General features: G+C 41.9%; 1 long non-coding RNA gene across 1 annotated transcript; it reads left to right on the top strand.

Annotated features, from left to right (window-relative positions):
• Positions 1 to 1,010: 1,010 nt before the first annotated feature.
• On the top strand, positions 1,011 to 9,572 carry LOC141941705 (uncharacterized). Its single transcript, XR_012628392.1, has 3 exons — positions 1,011 to 1,149; positions 7,819 to 7,904; positions 9,474 to 9,572. It is a non-coding gene; the product is annotated as an uncharacterized LOC141941705 (long non-coding RNA).
• The last annotated feature ends 17,523 nt before the right edge of the window (positions 9,573 to 27,095 follow it).

Here is a 27,095-nt window from a genome sequence, read left to right as displayed (position 1 = left end):
ACTCTGTCAGTAAGAGATGACCATATAAGACACTGACCCATTGTCCTGAACTGACCTGACTTGTGGACAGAGAAATTGTCTCTTTCTCTGTGCCTGCACACGCAGACCTTGACCCAGCTAGTGAGCCTGCTTAGCAAGGGACCAATTAGTCATAAATGCTGGCTTTCATTATGTGGATATTTCTTCTTTTGAAATGAGACCCAGGCTGCCAACTCCCAGCATTTCATGGGATAATTTCATCCAGTATCAAGTGGGCAGCAGTGCTCCCTCATTGCAGCAGGGATGGCTGTGCATTGATGACGGTGCTGGAAAGCCCTCGCTGGTGCCCTGACTCATGGTTTGCATGACCTCGAGCTTGTCCTGAGCTGCTTTTCACCGGGGGAGAGGAAGTGTGTTGCTCAGCATAGCTCAGGCTTCACTTCCAAACATCATCACGAGGGTGGGAAGGGCAAGCGGGAATCACGGCCAACGCTTTGACAACCGCAGGGTGAACAGCAGTGAAAGAACCGCTGACGGACAGTGGGACAAATTAAGTCAGCCAGCACTGGCTCTGCTGTGGGGAAAGGTCAGCACCTCTGACAGAGCTTTGGTCACTGCAAAAGCTACCCAGAACCGAGTCTTGGCTGTGCTGGAGGTGTCTAGAGGGTCTGAGCATCTCAGCCCGGGGCTGGCTGCCATGGGGAGGCAGGAGCCACGCCAGGCATCCTGGGGGATTATCCTCCATGGCTGGGCATGTTTACTTGCCTGCCATGGTCCTGTGGCTCTTTGGTGCTCTTATCTACACCCTGTCTAGCAGCCACAGCTATTCCTGAGTCAGGGAAATTTCTGAATGCAAAGATTACACCTAAAGGGTTTCATGAAAGAAAGAGAAAAAAAAGAATCTGAGCTCTCCCTTTGCGGAGGCCAAGCTGTTGTCAGCTTAAAGAAAATGTTTTCTCTTTGTGTTTGGACAGTTTAACTGATTTATTTCTCCCTCCTTTCCCTCCCCCTCCTTGGATGAAGGTTGCAGGGATTTCCACAAAATACGTTTGGAGGAGCCAAGGCTTCAACACCAGCAGTTTTTAGTCAGACCGTTGGAATGATCAATAAATCGGCACCGACTGATCTCAGAGTCTGAGGATGTCTATGAGGCACAAGCAGCTCTTTTAGGTAAGCTGGAGCAAATGAGTAAGTCCAGTAGCTCTGGAGCCAAACCCTAAAGTGGATGCAAAATCATATGGGGAGCCAGTGCTGTGATTTTCAGTACAAGGGTGATGTAATGATTGAGTACAGTTCAAGTAAGTAATCGAGTCATCTGTTCGCAATTTTGAATTATGGCTGATGCAGTCTCTGCCTGCAAGCCAGCAAAAAGAGAGTGAGAATTACAGTTACTGAGTCAAGCCAAAGGCAGGGATCAGCATCTTGGCCTCAGCTTGGGGAACTGGTGGGGGTGGGGGGTGCGCAATTTGAAATGCAACTTGGGGTCTAGCATGAACCTAAAATTTTGGAGACAGTTGGGATCTGAACAAAAGATGGTGGGTAAACGGTGCACTGAGAGGCGGGGACACCTGTGTCTAATCATGGCCCCAAAGAAGAGGAGAGGCATCAATCCCGAACACAAATAACCAAATCTGAATCCATACCACCCAAGACAACTACTTTGAACACATACTCATCTGTGGTGTTTGAATTCTACTTAAGAAAATTTAGAGCCATCCAGGGCCTGACCTTTAGCAAACCACAAAGGCAACCCATAAACCACAAGGCTGGAATCAGCTAGAGAGGACAAGTAAATCCAACAAATTAGCATAGACTTTCAACTGCAGCTGGTAACCAGGGATATTACAAATGGGAGACGTACCAGTAGCATCTATGTAAGATCTGAGAGTGTAAAGCTGTATTTGGTAAGGGCTTCACTGAGATCATTACCCATATGGGGGAATAACACAGCACATGGTTTAATAATAGTAAGTGGCTGACTTCACCGCCTGGCGGAAACAAAATATTTTTAAGTGTCAGAAACCATAAAAACATGACATGATTCATCTTAAAACAAACAGTTGCTCATGTGAATCTTAGAGCAGAGGATACGTGGAAAGTCCCAAGATGAGACCATCTCCGGAGTGACGTTTTTTGGGCAAAAAGAACATATTGCGAGCTAAGCATAGTAGGGCCTGTTCAGCTGAAGACCTATTGGGACTGGGATACTAAAGGATGTACTAGTAATTGGGAAACTAAATCTCCCCCTCAAAATCAATACTGGAGTAGGTTTTTCTGACAAGATTAATACCTTCTCCATACGCTGTACATCTGAGGAATTATCCACTAATCATGGAAGATCTTCGGGCATTGAGCAAAACCATAACAAATAATCAATTACACTAGTCATTTATAGCAAACCTGCAGTGTCTGCTGAAGGTTATATTTTTCCCACTCGGAGTTCTTAACCTGACTATAAAGAATAAGAAGATAAAAACCTCTCTCCTGAAATTTTTGCATAGAAAAACTATACTTCCAAATATTTCAACTGTTTGTCAAATAGTGTTATGCATAATTAAGCCCTGAGGTGGCTGTCTTTCTTCCATGGGAGAAATGATGCATTACACCTTTTGTATGGGTATCTAGTGGCCTCTTATTCATGTTAGGGAGGAAGTGATTACTCAAATCTGTAACATGTTTGTCATGATATTTTGTGTTTGCTGTGGCTGTTTTCTCTAACTCATCAGAGACTGATGTGTATCTTAAAAGTCCCACAGTAATTCAGTGGAATTGTGTTGACTTTATAGTCATATTTGTATATTGTAAGGGTATATAGGTCAATAGGTATAAGGCCAGCTGTGGCATTTAACCCCATAAATGAGTTCAGTAATTGAAATACATAGTCCTGAAAAGCATCTTGCTTGTTTTGAAGATGTTATTCCTATCTGCTGTATAGTTGATGGTCTTTTTTGGAATTTCTGAAAACCTTCTAGGAACAATAACTGTCATCTATTTGTCCAATTATTTTCATTAGACTAGTCACTCCACAAGTACCTGCATTAGTTAAGCCTGGTTTCCAAAGGGTTTGTAACTCATGTTGATTGACTTTTAAACTCAATTTCACTGAGGATGTATGTGAACTAATCTGGCATTAGACATCAGAGACTCCATACTACAACAAAGCAGTGAAGTGGGATGCAGGCTTTCTGATGTCTTCTAAGTCAGGAATCCTGGCTGAAGTCTTTGTACAGTTGGCACATCTATATCTACCAGGTATCTACCTTAGGTATCTAATAAGAGCTGGGCTCACAATGCAGTCTTTTCTTCTTTGGGAGAATTAAGAGGCCTTTCCTTCTGCACTTAACCACCTATTTTTATTTTTAAAAATTACAAGGTTGTAATACATCTAAGACCTCTAATTCACTGTAAAGTTTGGTTGAAATGGTTAAAAAAACTCAATATGTAGATTGTCAGGTAGGGAAACACAGACAATGACTCAGTATGTCTGAGTGAGCCTCTTTCTCTAAAGAAGGATTGTTTTTGTCTGAAGAAAACTCTCGTGGCATTAGTTATAATATTTTTCAGTCTGGTAGGTCAAAGTCTGGAATGTTGTTACTGCAATTGCAGGTACCCAGATCCAAGCCCCGGTTTTGAGCTGCCTCGCACTTCAGTTTTCTTTTTGGTATCTGAAATGTGGCAGCCTTCACACCTTTTACTGATCAAATTAATTTTATTCCCTTAAAAAGTCTCTGGTTGCTCCTAATCATCATTATGAAGACTCTAGATATTCTCTTTATCATGTTACACTCTTGGTCTCACTGCATTTGTCTCCTTGTCCAAACCCTAAGCAAAACAAGCTTAAAAGAGCAAGAGTATCTCTTAGGGGACGAATATTCCCTACTTTGACATAACTTTGTTTGATGTAAGTTCCAAAGACTTCTTGGTAAGACCATACAATCTAAAAATACCAGGGACCAAGACAAATCTGGACAGATTTTAACCAGGATCAGGATGGAGTGGTTGTAACCTCTCCAGTAGTGTGGAGAGGGAGGCTTAAGACCCCAGTTTGGCTGCTTGATGTGATCTAGAACATTACTGCTTGGTATCAAATACATCCCAGGTATTTTCATCTGTCTTTTCTACTGCATTCTCTTGTACTGTGTTCATTCCCACATGACCTGGATGCTGATAATGTGGTTCCTGTGTGTTTTGTTTCCTTCAAACACAAAGCTGCCTTTCTTCTGGAGACAGAGGTTGGAGGACAAAGGGGTAGAAGTTCATTATTTCATGTTGGTACACAGCTGTCAAGTAACAACTTGTTGAAATAATACTTATAAGAAAAGTCCCCTTTTCATGTATGCTCTACTTAACAGAAGATAATTTCTGAAAGAATAACACTGGTAGAACAGCATTCTTCTACCAGGTTCTGCAGTCCTGCTCCTCCAAGCACTTTCCCTGAGGCATGCCAGCTAGGATCTGGGTGGTGAGCTTTCATTATGTCCTGGAAAGAGTGAAAATTCTATGATGCTTTACAGACACCGGCTACTTTGGTCTATCTCAGTGTTTAAATCTTGGCCCCAACATATTTGAGTGACTTTTTCAGGAGCTTTTTGACTCAAACTACTCAGCTGTATTGACAATTCTCTCTCCTTTCCTCTCCAGCTACCCCGTTGAAAAAAAAAAAAAATCCGAATTTCCCTACAGCAAATCTCACTGTCAACATGTTATGCATTGTTCTGCTTCAGGGTGACCAAAAAACAAGTCAGAGGCAAATCTGACTAATCACCCCTGAAACTGTGAAATCAGTGAAAAAATTTCAGTTGGGTACAATTTCAGCATTGTACCCATGAGCCAGCCACAGTTTTTAAAAGCGCCTTCAGAGCTACCCAAAGATAGTGTTGCAGTCATTAATGTCACTGATATTGTTGCCTGAAATAGTTTCTTTATGCTGCAGTGGACAATGAATTCCTTCTTATTCCATTGTTTTCAGAGCTACTTTATTTGGGACATTCCAGGACTGCTGTAAATTGGTTCAATTCTTTTCTGACATGTCACTCACTAAATGTTCAGGGAGCGTTTCTCTAATCCTGTCCAGATGAACTGTGGATTTCAAGAGTTTCTATTTTTGGATGTAGACTTCTGCCTGTATGCTACTGTTGGGCTCAAGTTCATTCAGAGGAATCGCATTATCGGGCATGCAGATTTATTTCTTTGCTTCTGCCGAATGTGAGCTGAAATTGTTTGGTTTTGCCAATCGCCTTTCCTGTGCAGGGGGATCAATGTCCTTCCTTTGCATTTTTCATAAATTGGAGTTCCGTTCTGATGAATCAGATCTTGATTTTTATTAGTTTTTCATAGGGGCTGCTTCCTCCTGCCACCACTTAATTCAATGGGAATTTTTATTATTTCCAGTTTTTTAACAGCAGCATATTGGGACCTCAGACAGGATTGGAAACTCTGTATTCACAGGGCAACACACTGAAAGAGTCAGTTTCTGCTTCAGAAATTAGAATTTCAAAAGAAAAGGCATATATAAACCAGGAGAAAATAGTATATTCTCCTTAATACAGGTGGACACAGAGACCCGGGTTGACTGATATACCCAATGTCACCCAGAAAGTCAGATGCACAGCTTCCCACTGAATATCTTCCAAGTCTCAGTGTGACACCTGACCTCAGCTTTTCTTGTGTCTGTGGATAAATTTCAGGTTTAAAATTAAGAATCATGATCCAGCAGTGTGAACTATGAACTGAACCAAACTCAGATGGAAATATCAGTCAATGATGTTTACTTTGATTGACTTGCTCTAACACAATACCCTGCCCTCACTTGTATACATAGCATTACTGGTTTCTCCCCATAAGCAGAGCTATTTAGCAAAATTTTAGCCAAACTTATTCTTAGGATAACGTCAGAGGAAAAGGATGTTGTTATGCTGCCTTGAAAAAAAAATATAGACAGCTGTTTTGTCAAACCTCTAGTAGACTTGGTCTGTGAAGCAAAGATTTGGAATAAGAGGAATGGATGCCCTGAAGTCAAAGTTTGGCTTTAGCAGGTCTGGTGAAAATCCATCCCAGTTTGGCAAATGTCTCTGAAAATCTCATCTGGGGGCTGTTCAGCTATTCAGTAGAAGCTTATTAGGATTGAGGAATTCGGTTTTTCCAGAGCACCTCTGTACTGATCATAATCCAGCCCAGAGCTACAATAGAAAACCATGATTTTCTCACCAGTTCACCTCCCATAGGCAGTCCATTTCAGTGACATGTGGAAGAGTTAAAAGATTGTAATTACTATGCTTTAAATACTCACCATCGTAGTATCATGCAGAGCACAGCCTCACAGTAATTTGCCTTAGTCTGATGATGAGGATCCTGCCAACATAATGAAAGAAGGGACTGGAAGGAGGGCTTGCAGGACTTGTAGAAAAGTTGTGTGGAGTACAGTGGGATGGAGCTCCAGACTTTGAGATAAGAGCAGCGACCAGAAAAGGTGGGGGTGACCAGGGTAAAGAAGTCTGTTGGGGTCAGTAGAAGGCTCTATGCTTGGTGTTATAGATGAAAACAAAGCTCTGTAATGGACATAATTGTCCCTGAATTATTCTGTGTGCTTCAGCTGCTGCTACTGATTAGTTTCCTCTGATGTATAACATCAGGTTTTATTTATTTCAGGGTCAGAGAGTGAATACTTCACACTCTTGTAGTCCCTTCCGTGACATCCATCACATTGGTATCCAAATATTTCATTAACATTAAAGTACTTTAAGGTCTTTACAATGTTCCTGTGAAGAGAGGGAAGAAACTGGGGCAAAGAAATCCTGCCTCAAAGTAGACCATCATTTCAGATGCCAGTTGCTGGTATCTGTGGCTGCCTTTTGCAGGGATTAGAGGAGGCCAATTTAAATTTTAATTAAGAATTTAAAATCATTTCAGCAGCTTCAGAAAATCTCTTAAAGTTTCAAATAGTTAACATTTTGGGTAATTTTAAAGTTAGCCAAATCTTATTTTATGTCCTTTTAGTGAATAAAAGAAATTAGAAAATGTGCACATGGAGTACAAATCCAAATCAAGTCCTGGAAAAAATTACAGTGCTCTTTGCTTGTAAATTTGGAGTCTGAGGAGTAAGCATGAGAATCCCAATATATTCTTGTTCATATCGAATCTTTCACCTAAATCATCAGGCCTCCAACTCATCAGCCAGAAAAGTAAAAAAACGGGAGAATGAGGAAAGGTGACCTGTATTCTTCCTCATTTCCCTTATGATGCTGGTGTAATTTCAAGCTGTTCCAGGCCAGGGAGGAAAAGAAGATATTTTTTCATTACAGCCATAATTTTAAGACCAAATGAATCTTACATGCACTGCTCTCTGTTCTGGCTGAGAAAACCTTCTCGAGAGACGATGTCAAGAAACAAGACTGAATTAAGCAGAAATTTTAGGAGAAAAGTCAAAAGCAGAAGACAGTGTGGTAGAGGATGTGGCCCAGAAATGGGAATCTGACACTGAGTTTCACTCTCAGCTCTCCCAGCCCCTTGCTTGGTGCACATCACTTTCCTTCCTTCAGTCACCAGTTCACATGGAGCCCACAAACTACAAGATAGGAGCATGAATAGTCCCTGGGAATAACTAAAATCCAAACATTGAAAACCAGTTGAAATCTGGGTAGACCTGGGTGAAACTCCATTACCAGAACTTTTATTTTCGAGAAGACTGGGGAGCCGTATTCAGATAGATGCTGAATACATCTGAATGAAATACATAATGAAATACATGTATTCTTTTCATTAGCTGCATCAGAAGCAAGGCTCTGGGTTTTATTTTTGGATTAGAGATAACCTGAAGTACTCTTTTCTCTGTTAACATAGATGCCTCAGAGATGCCTTGTGCCTCATCATCAATTAAGATGCTGAGATCAACTCCTCGCTGCAGAAGAACACCTTAAATCAATATTGTAAGTGAATCTTGGATGTCAACTAGTGGAATGAGGCAGAAAAGAGTTACTAATTTGTTTATTTTTCTTCAACTCAAAGCAAATCTATAAAAGCAGCAGAGATTCATTCAAACTCCGAGACACTAAGTATTTGTGAGCAATCAGAACTACAGTATTTTCCAAACAGCTTTAGCATAGGAAAAAGCAGGTTGAAGGAAGGGTGGGAATAGAAAGACTTGCACAAATATGCATGTGCCAGTGATGCCTTTTTAGAGGAACTGGGCTCCTCAGCATGAGACAAGTTTGCTCTTCTCCATTAGCAGTTTCTCTTCCTCCTTGCTTAGCTTAGAAAATGAGTCCCCAATATTTTGTTTTCTTCCAGAAATCAGACAATTAAATCATAAGTACATGGTCAATGAAAAGAGTTGCTGACATGCAAGTACAGATGAGCCGGCTGGACCTCCACCTTCAGAACTGTCTTGCAAAGTAGTCCAGTGGGACCTACTGAGATATTTTAGCTGTGACCTGATATGTTACTTTTGTGTTAAGGCCTAGCCCCTTTCACTATTTCTTGATTGGTTATACTGCTAAATTATTAGGAGAGTCCCAGCAGGGTTTAGGCCGATTATTATTCACCTAGACAATTCCCAAGACACAGCTCAAGACTTGACAAAGGTCAAAACAGTCTCCCAGCTGACTGCTCTATGTCTAGCCTTAGTGGCTTTCAGATCGTTCAGCCATCCAGTATGGGACCATCTTGGCACGTACAGAAGCAGCATAGTGATGACATTTACAAGGCCTTTACAATCAACCTCCCTTCCTTGAAGCCCATGGGTCCTCATGCCTCAAGATATTGAGACCACACCTAAAAAACATTCCTTTCTCTGAGATGGTCGCTACCTCTAGCACAACCTACAGGTTATTTCTACTTGTCTGAAAAGCAGGCTTTCAGATGTGCACTTCCTTCTTATATCACTGACTAGTTACTTGGTGAGGGGAATATGCTTAAATTGTTTAAGTGCCTTCATAAGGATGAAGGTCTCCCTGTTACTTAGTGTAGACGGAGTTACTTCCAGAAAGCACTGTCTGGGGCAGGTGCTGAAACTAGATGCTCAGCTTCATCCTTGGAAGTAGGCTGTTTGTCTTCTCATGGACTATAGGAACCATTTAGGAAGGATGACCACCCAGAATAGACAGCTACAGTAGTCATTTTACACTGTGCTGCATAAATACTGCCCAAACAGTGGGTTTGGGGAAAGCTGAGCTCAGCACATCTGCTGGTGAGTGGTCTGTGGTAGATCTGGTGTTTCCTATGCTCACTGAACCCAGACAGGACTGCAAATATTTATATATATAAACAATTAATTGTACATGAGTTCATTCTAGGATGGAGGGCTGGGCATATTAGATAAATGGTAGTTCAGACCTATTTTTCCAGTGAAGTCTTGAACCTTTGCCAGCTCATGCCACTTGAAAATCTGGTCTTTTGCTCCTTATTTTGTACATTATCTTTAATTAATTGGTAGATTTTCCACACGTAATAATTATAAATAGATAAACAGGAGAGTTTGTTTATGTTTGTTTAAGCAGGAAAAGAACCATTTCAAAGAAAAGATGTTTTAAGAATGGCCTGACTGCGGTCCCATATAAAATCAGAGATCTGTGTCTACCATGTGAACTGGTGGAGCATGGAGGAGGTGGGTATTCAGGAGCAGTTAGGCAGTATTTGCAGCTTGTGCATTGGTGGGAGATGAGGTCAGGTCTCTCTACATATTGTACCTACATCCTTTTTCCCCATGCCACATCTGTCTCTGAGTGACAGAAATGAATGTAGGTGGAAGTAAACCATAAGGAAAATTTTGAGACTCAGAAATAAGTAAGTCTCCTCCTTGAGCCAGTGTCTTTGTGTGGGCTGAGTATTGCATATGTATTTTCTGAGGCAGACTCAGATTCCTTTGAGCTTGGCACATTCTGGTTAAGATGAACTCATCATCCAAATGTTGACACAAAAGCTGACTACACCATATACCATGGCCCCATGCCACCTCCAGCTGGCCTGGGGCCGTGCTGGCATTGGCTTTGGTTACTTGATTTAAGACAGCTATAGAAGAGGGAAGGGCAAAGGGTGCCTGAGGTGGGTTTACCTGGCATCCCAGCTGGAGGAAATGACCTACGTTCTTCTGCAGAATAAGGAGAGAGGGATGAGTATAGTAAAATAAATAAAGCAAGCCAATGGTGTCATTAAAAAGAGGATGTATCACATTTACCATGAGAGCATGTGACTCAGACATCCAGACATGAACATTCCTGCAAAGCCCCAAATGCACACATGGAACCAAATTTTTCTGGCTTCCCAGAATGGCTTAATTTTATGATTCTGTGACTCATTAGAAAAAGCAAAGTCCCTAGACATGCTGCATCAAGACACAGTAAACACCAGGTACTGGTGGGGACACATGGAGACAAAAGAGCAGGTGAGGGACAGATGAAGGGATGGAGGGGTGAACGAAGGAACAAGACTCTCAGTCTTTTGCCTCCCCCCCCCCCCCCCCCCCTTTCTCTTTCTGGTAGTTTTGTAAACATATTTCTCTCTCTTCCTTTCTTTATTTTTTTAAGATTGGAGTGGAGGGGTTAACAGAGGTCATGTTAGTTTAAAAAATTATGGTTAACCTTACAAGCTGGGTTGCCTTAGGTCACAGTGATACAATTCCCCTCCCTTCTCCTGTGCAGCGGTGGTTCACAGAAATTCCTCTAACGCAGGGAAGGACAGGGCCTGCCAAGGCTATGAGCAATGCAGAACAGACTTACCTGTTTTTATGCACTGCTTAACTACTTATTTTAAAAAGAAACAGCCAAGTTGGAACAACTACCTTTTTCTTAGAGGAGGAACATTTTCCCCTTTTCCTTTTTCCCCACGTCCCCCTTCTCCCCTCCTCCCTCCCCTTGGTTTTTTTTTCCTCTCCGTTGCTTGGCTTGGCGTTTGAAACAGGTTCTCGATATCTGACACCTCTTGAAAGTGTAGTTTGGCAAACAGGAATCCAGTTTGGCTCCAAAGGGCCCTGAACAGGGCTCACTGTGAAAACACCTGGGTGTCTCTTATGCCTCTAAGAACGAGTCCTGCTTCTGTAGAAATAACAGCCACCCTCTCCCTTCCCCCATCCACTGCTCTCCCTTCAAAATAAAATTAAAAAAAAAAAAAATGTAAATGCTGGCACTGTTTTTTTTAAAAAACAGGTGGTTTGAGGGCACTGTGGAAGGGGGTGAAGGCAATCTCAATGACAGCATGCAAAAATCCTGTGCAGAGAGGGTTTTGATTGCAGCATGTACATCTGCGATTCGTTTTCCCAAGCTCAGGACAAATTAAGAATCTCCCAGCAATTAGGGGAGAAAGCTTCAAAGTGCAATCAGCAGTCTTACAAGAATGTGTGCTCGGCTTTGAGGGAGGCTAATCTTGCTGCCTGCACTGGGCTCCTCTCTGCAGTCTGCATTTTCCAAGGCCAAAATTTTGGCCTGCTTTTCAGTCACACCATATAAAATAACAAACACGCAGTCTAAGGAAAACAATTTTTAAGACACAGTGGAACCCACTTTAATGAAGAAAACTGTTAAATGCATAAAACCCCCATGTGCCAATGGATAAATGTGCTGGAAGTGTGAACTGTTAAACCAACAAAATTGTTAACACATCATACTGCTGGGCAAAAAAATAAAATAAAAAAATATAAAAAGGGAGTGAAATGGTTTTCTAACATGCAATCCACTTTGCCTTTATTGTTCACATTCCTGCTGACATAAAGTTTCCTGATTTGTCCCCTGAGCCCAGAAATATGGCAAAAGCGGGAACATTAATTGTATTTGCCCCTGTTAAACTGCCCTCCCTGCTTTTTAGCTCACAGTGGCCAAGAATAGCTTCATGGAATGGGGAGAACGTGCCCTTTTTTATTCAGGGTGATGAGCAAACAAGTTCACGTGGATTTTTAACTTTTTTTTAAACTGTTATAAAACTTTAAACTATTCCTGAACATCTTTTTCCTATATCTATGGGGAAAATTGGGACTAGTTTTGTGTTTGCTGTTTCTTAAAATTCTTAAATCCCTCCTTATTCCTGGTTTTCCTTGGGATCGATGCTGAAATGAGGCTATTCCTGTGGCCCTGCTACTCCCTCCAAAGATGTGGAGCTCTCAGAGCTGATCTCGTGAAAACCCTGAAGGCAACCGCTTTGATAAGCGTCCAACTCTGCGGCCGTGCTGGCATGGTGGAACCTGGATCCCTGCCTCATTCTGAAACATGAGAAACTAAATATCAGTCCATTGAACTTATCTTCATCTGACTCCTAAATTACATGCTGTTCACATTTCCACAGGTGGTCAAAACTTTCCACCAAAACATGGTTTCCACAAAAGGTGGTCTTTGTCGCAAATGAAGATTTTTCATGGGAAAAAAAAAAATGAAAAAAAAGCACCAAACCAAATATCTACTGAGCACTGAACATTTTTACCATAAACTTTTCCAAAACTAAAAGAGTCTGCAGAACAGAATAGGTTGATGTGTCTTGTTTTTATATTTCCTTTAATGAGAAAACAAGAAAAAAAAGCATAGCAAATTCAAAAGAAAATTTAAAAGTTAACAAAAATACTCATAAGGTAAAAAAAAAAATTAAAAATATAAATTTCCATTTCATAAAATGATCCTTAAAAATCGTAGCGTCTACATGGAGCAGCCATTCAGCTAAGGTCTGTGCTGCTGTTTGTCTGTCCCCAGGGCCTGTTAGGTGCTGCTCTATGAATACAGGTATGAAAGTGCATTTACGATGACTAAACTCCAACGGTGAACTGTGACAATGAGGAGTTTATTCCTGTGGTTCAGAATGTTCTCATTTTTCTTCACTTTTCTGTGTCCCTTGCAAAATAACATGAGGTCGTGCCTGGCTTGAGGATGGCTTCTCTTTTTCTTGGCACTTGTTGATTTTGCTTCTTAGACTGATGTTTGCAAAGAAATTCCAGTCCCTGTGGGCCACTAAATATGTATTGCATTGCAGAGTCTCCACAGGGCGGGTTTGCACCTCCAATGTGCTTGGATCTCTTGCTCCTAAGGAGGGTCAGTGGCTGTGTCATGTACTTGAGACCACTTTACGCACCAGATAAACTTAAACCAAAGTTTTGTTGTAGTTAAGCAAAAGAGTTAAGTTCTTGATTACAAAAAAAAAGAAGCAAAACTGCAACAGAATATTATAATCCTTAAAATCTGATACCGGCTTCTTCGCTGTTACACGTTTAGGGAATCCCTGAGGCCCTTTCTCAGCTGGCCTGGACGAGCTGCCCCCACCTGGAAGGTATGGTTTTCTGGAGTGTGCTGAGCTCTGGTTCTTTTATCCCAGTTGCAGCTGAAGACCATCAGGTGTCACTGTGACAAAACCATCACAAACAATGGGTAGGCTGCTGTTGCCAAGGTGAATTTTTTAAACACTTTTGCTAATTAATTTCTGTGACAGCAGTTTTGATTTGTCCTGGTGTTTATGAGGCTGCAGACAAAGTGTTGCTTCAGAGTCATTTAAGCCTGACTATGAAATGAGCTCTTTGAGATGTGTGGGTGCTCATGGGAGCTCTCTTCCTGCAAAGAAACCATGAGAATATCCTGCTCTCTCTTTCCAGGCTAGCTGCAATGTCTCTTGTCTAACATCAGCAACAAAAAAGTCAAGTGTCTAGTCTAGTTACTTGCTCCAGCTCCCCTTTCTCAGTTAAGGAAGATGAAGGGCTACTCATCCCCATCTTGAAGGATGAATTTTATCTTTGCCATTGACTTATGGCCTTCTTCAAGGCTTCAGTGCAACATATGGCTTCCTACCATTGGAAATGTTATCTTTTTTATTATTAGCCAATCTGAGGTATATTGGTACATTTCCACAGAGACCACCCACAATTGCTGGTTACAGAGTTAGGATGGGGGGAGCTTCAATTTTTTTCTTTTACCATTTATAATGTCTTGAGCTGCCACAGGGTCTTCAAAGCAGTGGCTGTGTGATCCACTGAGGTCATCTTGCTACTCCATGAGTCAAAGTCGTCTCTGTACAAAATCAGGGTAATCATAGAAATTCTGTGCTAGAAAGAGCATCGAACTATTCCCCTGCTTTGTGGCAGGGTCAGGAAATCTGGTTTATTCCTGACAGATGTCTGTATAATCTGTTCTTAAAGCCCTCCAAAGCCTTCCATAGTAAATCACTTCAAGATCTAAAGGTGAAAAATGCTATGTAAGACCTGAATATTGTTATTATTATTAACAGTGATGTTGTTCGAAGGACAGCTTAGCAGCACAGTCCCAGATGACACTTTAAAAAAGAGCCCAGAAGGAATGAGTTATAGGGAGCTGCGACAGTCCTGGTGGAAGTGCTGAGCCAGCAGTTCTGGTGCTCCTGCCTGCTGCCAGATTAGTCTGAAATTAAACTCCACAGCCTTTGCCTGTGTTCGCACAGAGGCCAAGTACTGTCGATGGTTACCATATTACAGGGTTGGATTGCTCTACTAAAGCTACTGGTGCTGTTCCTGACTGATACCCGCTGTGAAGAGAACTGGATATTTCTTACATGGTCCCTTTTGCAGGTGCCACATTCAACATGCACAGAACAGCATGTGCTTCTCCTTTCAGCAACATGGTTCATGATGCTCAGTTGAACTGGCTGTGTAACCAGGAAAGCTGGTAATTGTGTAGTTACTCCATAGTATATGTGGGTGCTGATCCTGCAGTCCCACTGATGTTGGCCCCAGCAAGCGATCCTGAAGTAAAATTGCCACCAGCTCCCAACCAGACTGACCCTCTGTTCATTTAGTTTCCAACATGCTCCAGAAAATCATATATATTCAAGTATAGGTTTATCATTAAAAGTGCCCTGGGCAGGGGATGAGCTATTGGCCCCTCCATCTTTGTCTTCTACCTACTAGATACCCTATTTATTTTAATTGTTTCCCTCTTCCCCCGTTGCCCCTGGTGCCACCTCAAGCATTCCCAGCTCTGTTAAGACAAATGAATGAAACCATTCTGAGAGGCTGAAGGTCGCCAGCATTTGGATGAAGGGTCCCAGCCTTTGGACTCCAAGCTTGAGGATTCGGAGTAGAGACATTGAATTTAAATGTAGTCTTGGAGAATTTTCCTTTCTAGCTAGTAAATCTAATATTGCCGAAACAGAGATTCAGGCAGAGAGATTCAGGTGTGGTCCCTGGCATCTGTAGGTGATACCTAACACCTCCTGAAGTTTGCACAAACCAGAGACTGTTCCTCATATGCAGTTTGGATGTGGCTGTCCTGTTTGAAAGACTAAAAAATCAGAATAATATGGATGTGCCTACGCAGTGCCCTTTAGACTCCAAACTAGTGAACAGATCCATTTACTGTTTGGCTCTCTCGCTATAAATATATAATATATAATAAATATATTTATATAAATACAAATGAGAGTGTACATCCCAGAACAGTTTGCCTAGTTTTATTCTTATAGAAAAATTATATGGATTCATATTCCTCTTGCCATATTACGTAGAATAGCACAATGTATCCATATAAAGAAGTTCATTCCCTTTTGAATTCTGGAGGAGGAAAGGAGAAGAGGTGTTACACTATTTTAACCAAACTTATTTGATCAAGTTCATGAAAAAAACCTGTAAGACTTTTCTTGAGAAAAAATAGGGTGCTGTGCTTAAATTTAACTTTGTAAACAACTGCCTACACAAAATTGGTGTGGTACCCAGAGCTGCAGATCCAAGGCAGGACTGCAGCCAAGGCACAACCGTGAATTGAGTGTGCCCCTCAGAGTGAGCACTCTCCCCTTGGCAGCAGGAGCACAAAACCCAACTCTCTTTTGTTTCACGTGAGCTATCACATCCTTGCCATGGGAATTAGAAATCATGTTTGTGTACCCTGGTGAATAAACTTTATATGGCTCTGCTTCTTGCATTTGTGTTGAGCAACATGGTAGTTTGTCTCCTGGTCTGTGCCTGGGATTACAGCAGCAAAGAAGCTGCCATATTTGCCATATCTGGGAGTGACCAGGCATTTGGCATACCTGGGAGAGAGGAGCCTTGCTCTTCCTGCACATTTATTTCAGGACAGTCTCCCCAGATGCTTAAACTTGTACAACATCCCTAGCCAAACACCAAATTGCACTCCTATGCTCAGGTTCCTGTATCAGCTGTGGGGCTGTACACTATCAGAAAGTTGCCTGGCTTTCAGTATTCTTGCACTTACGGTACAGTAACTGGTTTAGAAATTACGCACATATATAAAAACAGTCATATATGTGACAGAATCCTCTAAAACAATGACTAAGTGTCTGTTGCCTTAGCATTTCTATAGGTGAAAACATAGGTTTATTAGAGCTGGCATAACTACTCCCCAGGCATCTAGTCTATATTCTCCTTTCTTTAACTAGGGAGTGTTGTACCTCAGTTACCAGCCTTCGAAGAGGAAAAAATTTGGAGCTTAATTCCTCCCTGGCTTAAACCTTTGTATTTTTTTGGCTGTAGATTTATGTTCCAAGAACTTGGATTTACATAAAGACGTATCTATTTGCACATAATTTGCAAGAGTTCCTTTTAGCCTATAATTGTGCTAAATACGGTTGTGGAGGCCACAGCATACCTAAAGTATTGCCGAATGGATTTTTAAGAGTAATTTTTTTCAAAAGTGTGCTAAAATAGAAAGATCGGAGGGGGAAAAAATAGAGAGACGAAAGATGGCCTTGTGGTTGAAATCCTGGCCTGCAATTCAAGAAATCTGGGTTCAATTTCCAGCTCTGCCACTTACTTCCTGCTTGACCTTGGGCAAGTTGGATAATCTCAGTGTGCCTCAGTTCATGGGCATGCTAATAATATTGCCTTTGTCTCTCATGCTGCCTAGAGCATGAATGCACCACGTGTTTGTTTCACAGCACTTAGCACAACTGGGACCTGGTCTCGGCACAGCCTTCTTGCTCTACTGTAATGGTAACAATAATAGTAATAAATGTTTTCCCTCGAGATTATGTGTTGAAAGAACAGAGTGGGTGGTATAAAGGGGTTTCTTTTAGGGTATTCGGTTGGTGCAATCAAAAAGAAGCGGCTTCCTTTCTTCTGCCATGGGAGCCCACCGGTGACACCATCATGCAAAGCTCTGCTGAACCTGAGAACCCAACAGAGGTTGTTGGATACTAGTCATGTCTTTTAGCACCTCATTGTAGGGTGTAAGAAGTTGTAAGAGACACGTGTAGTCTACAAAATCCAACAAAATAGTATGAAGCTACAAAACAGTATGAATCTGTGTGCTCTTAGGGCAACTATGGATTCAGCGCTATGTCATTGAATGAGATATTATTCCCCTCTCCATCCAAGTAGGTCTCACTAATGTGAGCTCAAAATAAAACAGTTTGAGTGTTTTACTTCCCAGAGTAAACCAGTGGAAAACAGCAGGGCTAAGTACGGCTGTTAGCATGGAATACCTTATCCAGATGTGACAGGTTAAACTTTGTGATGCCAAATTATGAGATTAGTGTTGTGGATTTAGATCACTGGCTGATTAGTCTAAGAATAATTTCAGTTTCTGAGCTCCGTCTTGGTTACCTGAGTTTTTGGAATAAGTGTCAGGGATCTGGAAATAACCTTAAAATAACAAATAAAAAGCTCACTTAAAGAAAACATGTACTGTGCGTCCCGACAATCTCTCATGTGTCTAGCCTGTGTCATTAGGAAAATCACTTTTCTTGTGAAGGAGAGGAAGGAGATTAGTCAAAGTCCTTATGTAAAGAAAAGGAGCTGAACGAAACTGAGTAATTCCTGTGAGCTACTGTGGACATGCACTGCTACAAAATGAGGCCAAGACTGAAAAAGGATCAGTGACTTTGGGTGCTTAGCTTGTGGCAGCTTGGAGAAGACATGATTTTTAGGTATTGGATGTTCAGCACCATATGAAAAGCAGGACAAGGTAGACAACCAAAATGACAGTGTTTGTGACACAAAGGCCTGATGGACAACTTCTAGCAAAATGACTTTTCATTGTTGACACACTTAGTTACCTCTCTTTAACCTCCCTTTTCCATTTTATTGCTCTGGATGAATGAAAGTTGACTTTGATCTACTGGGTTTCTTTCTGGAGTCTGGTTAGAGGGTACCTGTCACTCAGGGAGGCCTGGGGAAGATGGACAGTTTGACCTGGGCACCAGCTTTCAGAAATTATTGCAGTCGGGACTTTATACACTGCAATACAAAGTAATATAGAGAAAGCTATGAGAAATTTTGGGCAGCTCTTGCCCTGCAGACATGGATTCATGGATTATCTTTGCAGCCCAACTGTCCCTGTGGCCAGCGGAGGGCTCCACTTGAGCTTCCAGGAAGATATTTGACTTTACATGGACAGCGTACTGTCCACCACATCTTTCTAAGAATTTTTCAGGATTTCATTCAAAATGTTTCCTTCCCTTCCAAAATATCTTCCTAAGATTTTTCGACATTCAGGCAAAATATTTTGGTCTCACTGAAAAGATTTGAAAATGGGTTTGGTTTGTATATAACCTTGTCAAAGCAGATGTCCCCCTCTACTTCATTTAGAAGGGAAATCCCCATATTTTTGATTAAAAATATTAATTTCAACCCAGATTTTCTACCACTAAAAGTTCCCAGTATTTTGAAGATCAGCAATACAGCATAATTTTACAAGATCAGGCTTTCAGTGTTATAGCATAATTTCATAGCCACCTATCTTCTGGTACTACACAAATACAAAATATTTTATACCAGAATAACTTTACAGTGGACTATATGTATACCTCTCCGTGTTGCTGTATGCAAAAAGAAGGTACTTGCTTATATGAAATAAGAAGGAAGATACTTTGATAGTGCATAAAAAGTCCTTTTTCCCCCCTCTAATCTTGTTTTCTTTTAACAGTCTTGTGAGGAGATACAAGACACAAAGTAAACCCCAAGACTTTCAAGAGAGGTGTGTTGTTTTTTAGGTTTCCAGTGTCTTGTTAAATCTCAAAATTAAGAATGAAATACTTGGCTACTCTTTCACTGCACTTTCAAGGAAATTACTTTTAGGATTATTCACATGCGTAATTTTTACTAATTTCCATGTCCAAATGTTTTGCAAACTCATTAGACTTTAGTCCTTTCACAGGTATGGAAAAAATATCATGCTCAGGAATTCTTCTTAATAACATTAACTTTGTAACTCATGCAGTTTTGGGACTTAGAAAGTTTCTTCACCTGAGGTTTTTGTTTGTTATTCCAAATTTACTGCCAGAAACTTGACACTTACTCTAGAAACGTTTGTCCAAGATGGGTTCCAGAGATTAAAGACTGGGTTTACTTGAGTAGTGTGAATTTAAGACTATGAACTACTTTCTCTGTTAAAATTCTTATTTGCAAGTTCAATTTGTGCTCATGGGCTTGATTTACAGCAGAAGTAATTAAAACAAGAAACGGTTCATTAAGTAATACAGAAAGAAGTATGGTAAAGAGGTTGAAAAATGATGTAATCTTAATTTCTGTGCTAACAGACACAAGTTCAACCTACATTGCAGTCTTTACAACTCTGAAATTGTATTGTACTGGTATGAAAATATTGTGAAATCCAGATCAGTCCTTTGATCCAGCAATTACTGATAATTGTGGCTTTTAATCAGGGAGGAGGAAAGCTAGCAGCAGTGCTGGGTTATAGGTACCATAGCAGGGCATTTTGGAGTGGAAATTTTCATATTTAGTGTTAGGTGGTTAAAAAGTAGACACGTAGAGCTGAGCTAGTATTGCATAGACTCTTGGGAAATCAGTCGCAATAGAAGTGCATTTGTAAGATATGATTCCTCCAGCCTTTTTTAGATACGCACTTTCAGATGAGAATCGTGTACTAAAGTCATGTCCTTTGGTTAAATAGGGTCACAGAGATGCTTGAAAAATTTTCGGCTGAATTTTCCTTTCAGAAAATGGAAAATTTGTATTATTAATGTTGACATGATTCTTCACATAGTAAATGTGAAGTAATAGAAAACAAAAATACAATAGGGAGATGTGTAATATATAGATATGTGTAGGTACAGCTGTTTATAAGTGTGATTATGTGTACCTGTTCACACACAGATGTGCTGAAATTAAAATGAAAGATTTATGGGATGACAGAAGCCCAATGCTTTGATTGACCTGACGTATTTAGGGGGGAGAAGGGAAAATGACAACACAGAGAAGGGATTTGCCCCGTGTGGAAATTTTGACACTTGATCTCAGTTTGTAAGGAGATGTCCAGGCTCTGATGGCATAGGCACCCTGGTTCCCACGTCTGCCTAAATCCCACTTCTGCCTTCAACTTGCTGGATTATCTGATTTTAGAAGTAGCAGTTTTAATGGCGCTGTTTCTGGGCCGCCAGATTTGGTCCACTTTCAAGATTGAATCACCCTGAGCAAGCAGTCATTTTGTTAAACTTCTTATTTCAGTTTCACTTCACCTACAGATACCACCCCCAGCCAATAATGATCCTTTGTGTCCTTGGCCAACGCCGCTCACGTTGGCGAACACGAGCTCAGCTCTGAGAGCAGTAGGCACACAGTCAATTATCATCATTGCTATAAAAAAAAAGACTTGTCTCAGAGCGTTTCTCCAGCTTGCCTTCAAACAGTGGCCCAAAATCCTCTCCAGCCCCAAAGTAAGAAAGAGTTATGTCTGGAATATTTCACTCCAGCTTTGAGAGAACAACTCTGTGTATTCCTCAGTGTGTGAGCACTGGATGAATGGCAACAGCAGTTCAAACTGTTTATTCCTTTCTTAGCAATAATGTTTAGGTTCATGAAAGCCTTCCAAGATATATAGAATTCCTCATGCTGAGTAAGGGCTCCTTCACTTATTGCTGCTGCTGCACACTATGGACCATTCTTATTATACCTCCCTCCCCATTCATACCACTATAGTTAGGGGACTCTCAATGTTGTCATTATAAGCCCCTTATTTTTCAGGGTGTATAATTCAGCTGTAAAAAATTTGCCCTGGGCTGAAACTTGGCACATGAAGGCAAGAGAGAGGATTTTTGTGTTGATTATTTTTTTAAAGCAAGTTTTTAAAATAAAATAAAATAAAATAAAATCTGTTCAGCCATATTATGTTGTAAAAAGTGCAGGAAAAAATAGAAGTTAGTGGTTTCAGATGCTTTTTTTCAGGCCTCTCCTGTGTAACTCAAAGCCAGCTTTGTTTTTTAAACTGAAATTTTCCAGGCTATTAGTCCATAATGTGAACTTGTGCCTTTCAGGTTTCTCTTTAAACACAGGCACATACGAAAAGAAGAGCTGAGTTATTTCAATTAGGAATGGGGGCTGCTGTAATATATTTTACGTGCACTTTTTCACAAGGATTTTTTTTCCTTCTGGAAGGCACATGGGTGCACACCACCTGAATAAGCGTTGGGGTGAGCCTCTCTGCCCCTGCCTGCTGGTGACCACGTCTCTTTGCTGTGGGTCTGCTGGATCTCCAGAGAGCACTGAACTGGATACTGCTCCATTAGTGAATCCACCGTCTTCCCTACACTGAATAAATGTTAAGGCAGGACTGGGCTTCCCAATGGGTGGTTTCCTCAGGGCTCAAGCAGGTCTAAAATTTAGTCTGAAGGAGCCAACACATTTGGATTTAACCTTCAGGTCTCTTGGATCCCAGTCCGTTGTCTTGGCCACAGATCCATCATCCTGTTCCTGAGGTGGGTTGGATGATATTTGATTTAAACTCTGGTTGGCAAAGCCCATGAACGTGAAGGTTTCAGGCCTGTTGATTCTTGAGGAAACTGTGGCCTGGAGTTCAGATCCTGTATTAAATAACAAGTTAAAATGCATTGGGTGGCTGGTGCCTACTCTCTAGTTTGTTAACGGTTACAAAACCACAGCATGAAGGCAGACTGTCTTTACAACACAGATAGGGCTGGATTAGCAGTGGAGAAGGGCTATGCAGAGACAGAATTACTTGCAAACAACTCATGCATGTACAAGACCAACTTATCAAATGTTCTGAAATGTTCAGTTTCTCCAGTACTTTTTTCTCAAGGGAAAAAGTGTCCCTAAGATAAGAAGAGCTGATGAGAACTGGTCTTTCATTTCATTAAAAACAAAACAAAAAAGAGTTCTCACTTTCTTTCCATTTCTAAAAGATACGTGCATTTCTCAAAGAAGAATTTAGACTGGTTTCTTATTTTTAATGGTAAAATTATATTTTTATGGCAAACCCTAGGCTTTTATACATTTAGTATAATTACTATTAGTGAAAGCTGTAGAATCATAGAATCACAGAATGTTTTGGGTTGGAAGCGACCTTAAAGATAATCTAGTTCCAACTCCCCTGCCATGGGCAGGGACACACCTTCCACTAGCCCAGGTTGCCCAAAGCCCCATCCAACCTGGCCTTGAACGCTCCCAGGGAGGGGGCATCCACAACTTCTCTGGGCAACCTGTGCCAGTGTCTCACCACCCTCACAGTAAAGAATTTCTTCCTTACATCTAATCTAAATCTACCCTCTTTCAGTTTAAAGACATTACCCTTTGTCTTATCACTACATGCCCTTGTGCAAAGTCTCTCTCCAGCTTCCTTTTAGTCTCCCTTCAGGTACTGAATGGCTGTTATAAGGTCTCTCCAGAGCCTTCTCTTCTCTAGGCTGAACCACCCCAACTCTTTCAGCCTGTCCTCAGAGGGGAGGTGGCACAGTCCCTTGATCATCTTTGTGGCCTCCTCTGGACCCACTCCAACAGGTCCATGTCTTTATGTTGGACATTCCAGAACTGAACACAGTACTTCAGGTAGGGTCTTATGAGAGCAGAGTAGAGGGGGAGAATCGTCTCTCTCAACCTCCTGGTCATGTTTCTTTTGATGCAGCCCAAGATATGGTTGGTTTTCTGGGCTACAAGCGCACATTGCCAGGTCATGTTGAGCTTCTCATCAACCAACACCTGCGAGTCCTTCTCCTCAGAGCTGCTCTCAATCCATTATCTGCCCAGCCTGTATTTGTGCTTGGGATTCCCCTGACCCATGTGCACAACCTTGCACTTGGCCTTTTTGAGCTTTGTAAGGTTCACACAGGCCCACCTCTTCAGCCTGTCCGGGTCCCTCTGGATGGCACGTCCCTTCCCTCCAGTGTGTCGACCGCACCACACAGCTTGGTGTTGTGGGTGAACTTGCTGAGAGCGCACTCAATCCCACTGTCCATGTCACCAACAAAGATGTTAAACAGTGCCAGTCCCAACACCAATCCCTGAAGAACACCACTCATCACTGTTCTCCCCTTGGACATTGACCCATTTGCCACAACTTATTGAGTGTGACCATCCAGCCAATTCATTACCCACCGAGTGGTCCATCCATCAAATCCACGTCTCTCCAATTTAGAGACAAGGATATCATGCGAGACAGTGCCAAATACTTTGCACAAGTCCAGGCAGGTGACATCAGTTGCTCTTCCCTTATCCACCAATGCTCTAACCCTGTTGTAGCTGGCCACCAAGTTTGTCAGGCATGATTTGACCTTAGTGAAGCCATATTCTCTCTCACTTTTGTAGAAGAGCTGTAGGAGAATAAAATCAAAATAAAGTAACATAGACCCCATACCCAAAGATAAAGGTATGAAATGGTACAGCACTACCTCTCCAAGTGACTCCACCAGATTTTCCTCCTGGTGGCAAAGTGTCTGTTGGTGGGTGAATGAGGGGATGCTTATCAAGGTGAGCAGCTTGAGATACTGTAAGGAGCAGGGTAAAATGGCAGACCCCAAGCAAGAGACTACATAGCCTGGCTGCAAAGTTATTAGTGTCCTTACTCTATGCATCTTCTGCTGGCTGCTGGTGCAGCTTTAGAAAAGAGACTCACCACCAGTAGGAGGCATGAAAGGATGTCTCATACACCCAGTCATCACTGCGACATTGCTTTAGCAAATGTCTATTTATATGAGGGACTACTATTGCTTTGCCTGACTCTAACAGACTGTTTGTTCAGTATCAGGATTTCCTTCAAGCCCAGTGCCTTCTCTCCAAAAAGGGCAATTCTGTCTACTAGTTCAATACCTTTGAGATCGGGATGTAAACTGAACCATCATTTCTTTATTTCACAGCTGGAGAAACTTGGGTGACTTGCCCAGAGGCATAAAAAGAGCAAATGGGAGCTATTGGTAGATAACATATCTTTTATTTGTGTGTACATGTGTATGTGGAGTGGGTGGGGAGGAATAGGTCGTAGTTGCCCTTCCACATGTTGCAATCCCCCAGCCAGGTTCTCATGGCTCCCATCAAAGCCCACACCTCTGTATGTTACCAAAAATTTTGGATTTCCAAGCCAGACATGACCGTGACGTTCCATGAGGTGGAAAGCAGTTATCCCTAACCCTCATCTCACCTGCTGGCATGGTTTGTGGGGGGGGTTTTCTGTTCATGCTGGGTGGCCATAGGATGACAAGCCTGGACACATCAACTCCACGATTTTTTGGGGTGGAGTTTTGACATTCCTGGAGTTCAAATTCGCTCGTTTGTATTTCTTTTAGCCAATTAGTGCTGGCTCCAGTCAGGGTTTGGGGTTTTGGTTGGGTTCTTTTTTTTGATTTGGGGTTTTTTTTCTGGTTAATTCAGTACTCCTACTGGGGGCTTGTAGGCAAGAAATACCACACACACAGGCACGGGCTCCTCCTCAAGGCCCATGTTGCAGCCACCATTCCTGCAGACAAGGAAGCTGAAATGAAGCTGCCTAGAAAGCCTGTCATCACGGCTCGCTAACCAGCTGGAAGCCGTCCTGCTGAGCAAGGGGAAGAGCCACCCCTTGAAGAGTGGGAGCCCAGCCCCAGCTCCAGCCCGTCCTTGCGGGTGAAGTGAAGCCTGCAGGGAGGACCTGGAGGCTGTTTTTGGTGTGTGACGGCACTCAGAACCTAAGCCATAACAGCAGCACTTTGAAAAAAGAAAAGAAACCGAAGTGTCTAATATTGGGTCAAGCCAACATCTATAAATCAACGTCTGTGAATTTATAAACTGTTCGTAAATTTAAGTGCTTTTTGGAGAGCTGTTTGTTATTATGTCAGGGCTGGAAAGGGGGGTGAGGGAAAGTACTTATATTCACTCACTGTCTCCTGCTCTGGACTTGCTCGTACATTGTTTGAGCGGGGAGAAGGAACAGAAGTTGTCTGGGTGAGGGGAGGTGTTAGGGGCATGCTGCTGTTGTGCCCCAGAAGCATTTAGTGCGAGATGAGCAGAAAGGACAAACAGTATTGAAACCACATTTGTGCCTTTCAGATTCCTCATCTGTCCCTTGGCTAGTTTAGCCCTCCACCAACTAACACAGCTTTAAAATAGCCAGAGAGACTTGTGGCAGGAAGCTGCTACCTCCCTCTTTCCCCCAGTGCCTCCGGGAGGGAGCAGAGGCACAAAATCATCTCAGCAGCTCTGCAGCCCCTCTTCCCTCATGTTCTGAGATGTGGTGACAGTCCCTGATGACTCTTCCTACAGCATGCCTTTCTCCAAAGCATGTTGTGAAGTGACGCAGTCAACAGGGAATGAGATGTCACTGCTGTCAATGGGAACTGGTAAACAGCTTTGAGGAGGGGCAAAAAAAAAAGAAAACCCCTCTGAAACCTTGTTCCACCCCTGGCTGAAACTTTTTCTGAGGTTCCACTATATTTGGATAACTTTTCCTCCCACCTCTATTCATTTTTGTTCCTTTCACCACCTGCTGTTTCCACAGCCAGGATAGGGCACAAAAGTGTCCTGAAAGGAGTTGTCCCAGCCTGGTGGGAAGCAGGAAGTATTGGAAGGCCTAAGAGGGTGTGAAAAGTTTTGGAGGTTACGTTCACAAAATAAGACATTGTTCTGCTATGGTGCTGCTCATTCAAGTATCTCAACACTTTGCATGCATGAATGAGTTAAGCCTTATAAAACACCTGTAGGGAAATAGTATCCTCCATTTTATAGGTGATGAAATGGAAGTACTGAGGGAGCTGAGGCCAGATTTCAAACCTGAATGCCTCCAGTTAAGCTTCTAAATCCAAAACAAGGCATTGAAATAAGCGTTCACAATCTATCAAGTCATACTGATATGAAGGGAATGGCTGTGTGCTTAGCCAAACCCAGGATCCCTGTTGAGCAACATATTTCTGAAAACTTTGACCTGGGTTCTTACAGCAAAACCATGCAATCAGTGGCAACAAGCACTGGACACCGAGCAGTGGAATCCTAATATACAGGTGTGAGTTTGAATGTTCTCCAAGCCATGCGAGCCTCTTCAGTGAAATAAAAATCCCCTTGGAAGCCCACCTTGCTTCTGAACTGTGTAAAAATACCCTGGAAAGAACCACCTTCCTGGAAGCGCAAAGCTAAAGGATAAGCAGAGTAGACATCAGTGTATTTTTTGAAGACCAGAGGTAGTTAATCAAAACGTTTGCAGAGCTCTAAGAAATGGGTTTGGCACTGGTTATGTAGCCCTGGGCAAAGATTCGAGGTTAGTTATCTACTTCACTTGAACATGACTTGAGTTGAAGCTCCTTATTTCTGTATTTCATGTCCTGAGTTGACCTCCATGATTTCTGAGATACTCCAAAGCATAACAACTTTTCCTGCTCTTGCATGTTGCAGGAATAACTTGTCATGGCCTGTTTGCCAGTATTTACAATGTTTCTTTATGTTATAATAATCATGTGATCTGGTAAATTTGATTCTTTCATTTCTGTAGTGCTTGTTGTCAGCCTCTCAGAAAATAGCTGTCTCCATATGAAGGGACTAATCCGTTTCAAGGAATTAAACATTTTACTATTGTCATATTTATGGTGACTCTTTTAGCTCTTTTGAGAGGCTGCCAGGCAAGATTGTACTTTATGAATTTCAAATGTGTGGATTAGACACCCTATCCAAACATGCTGCTTGCAGATTCAGGTAGATGTTGCTCCCTTGGTGGTATATAACACTTGTGGTTCTGGTTTTAAGGTTTTAAACCAAGTCTTTTCCTCATAGAAAGCACCACAAGGACCAGCTCTGATCATTTTGGACCAAAAACAATTGAGGATTGGAGTGCCCTCAAAAGAGCCTGTGCTTACTTCTGAAGAGGTTTGTGAGGGTCTAGAGGCAGGACATTGTAGGAAAGAGGTATTTTGTGAAACACAATCTGTGCCTAGTTTTATCTGCCTGTAATGCTCTCACTGCTGAGTCAGTGATCCATTATATATAGTAAATGTATCAGCACTTGCAGTCCTGCATTGGATCACAA

Source organism: Strix uralensis, chromosome 3 (genome assembly GCF_047716275.1).
Source record: "Strix uralensis isolate ZFMK-TIS-50842 chromosome 3, bStrUra1, whole genome shotgun sequence".
Taxonomy (NCBI): Eukaryota; Metazoa; Chordata; class Aves; order Strigiformes; family Strigidae; genus Strix; species Strix uralensis.
This window is presented reverse-complemented; position numbering and strand designations above follow the sequence as displayed.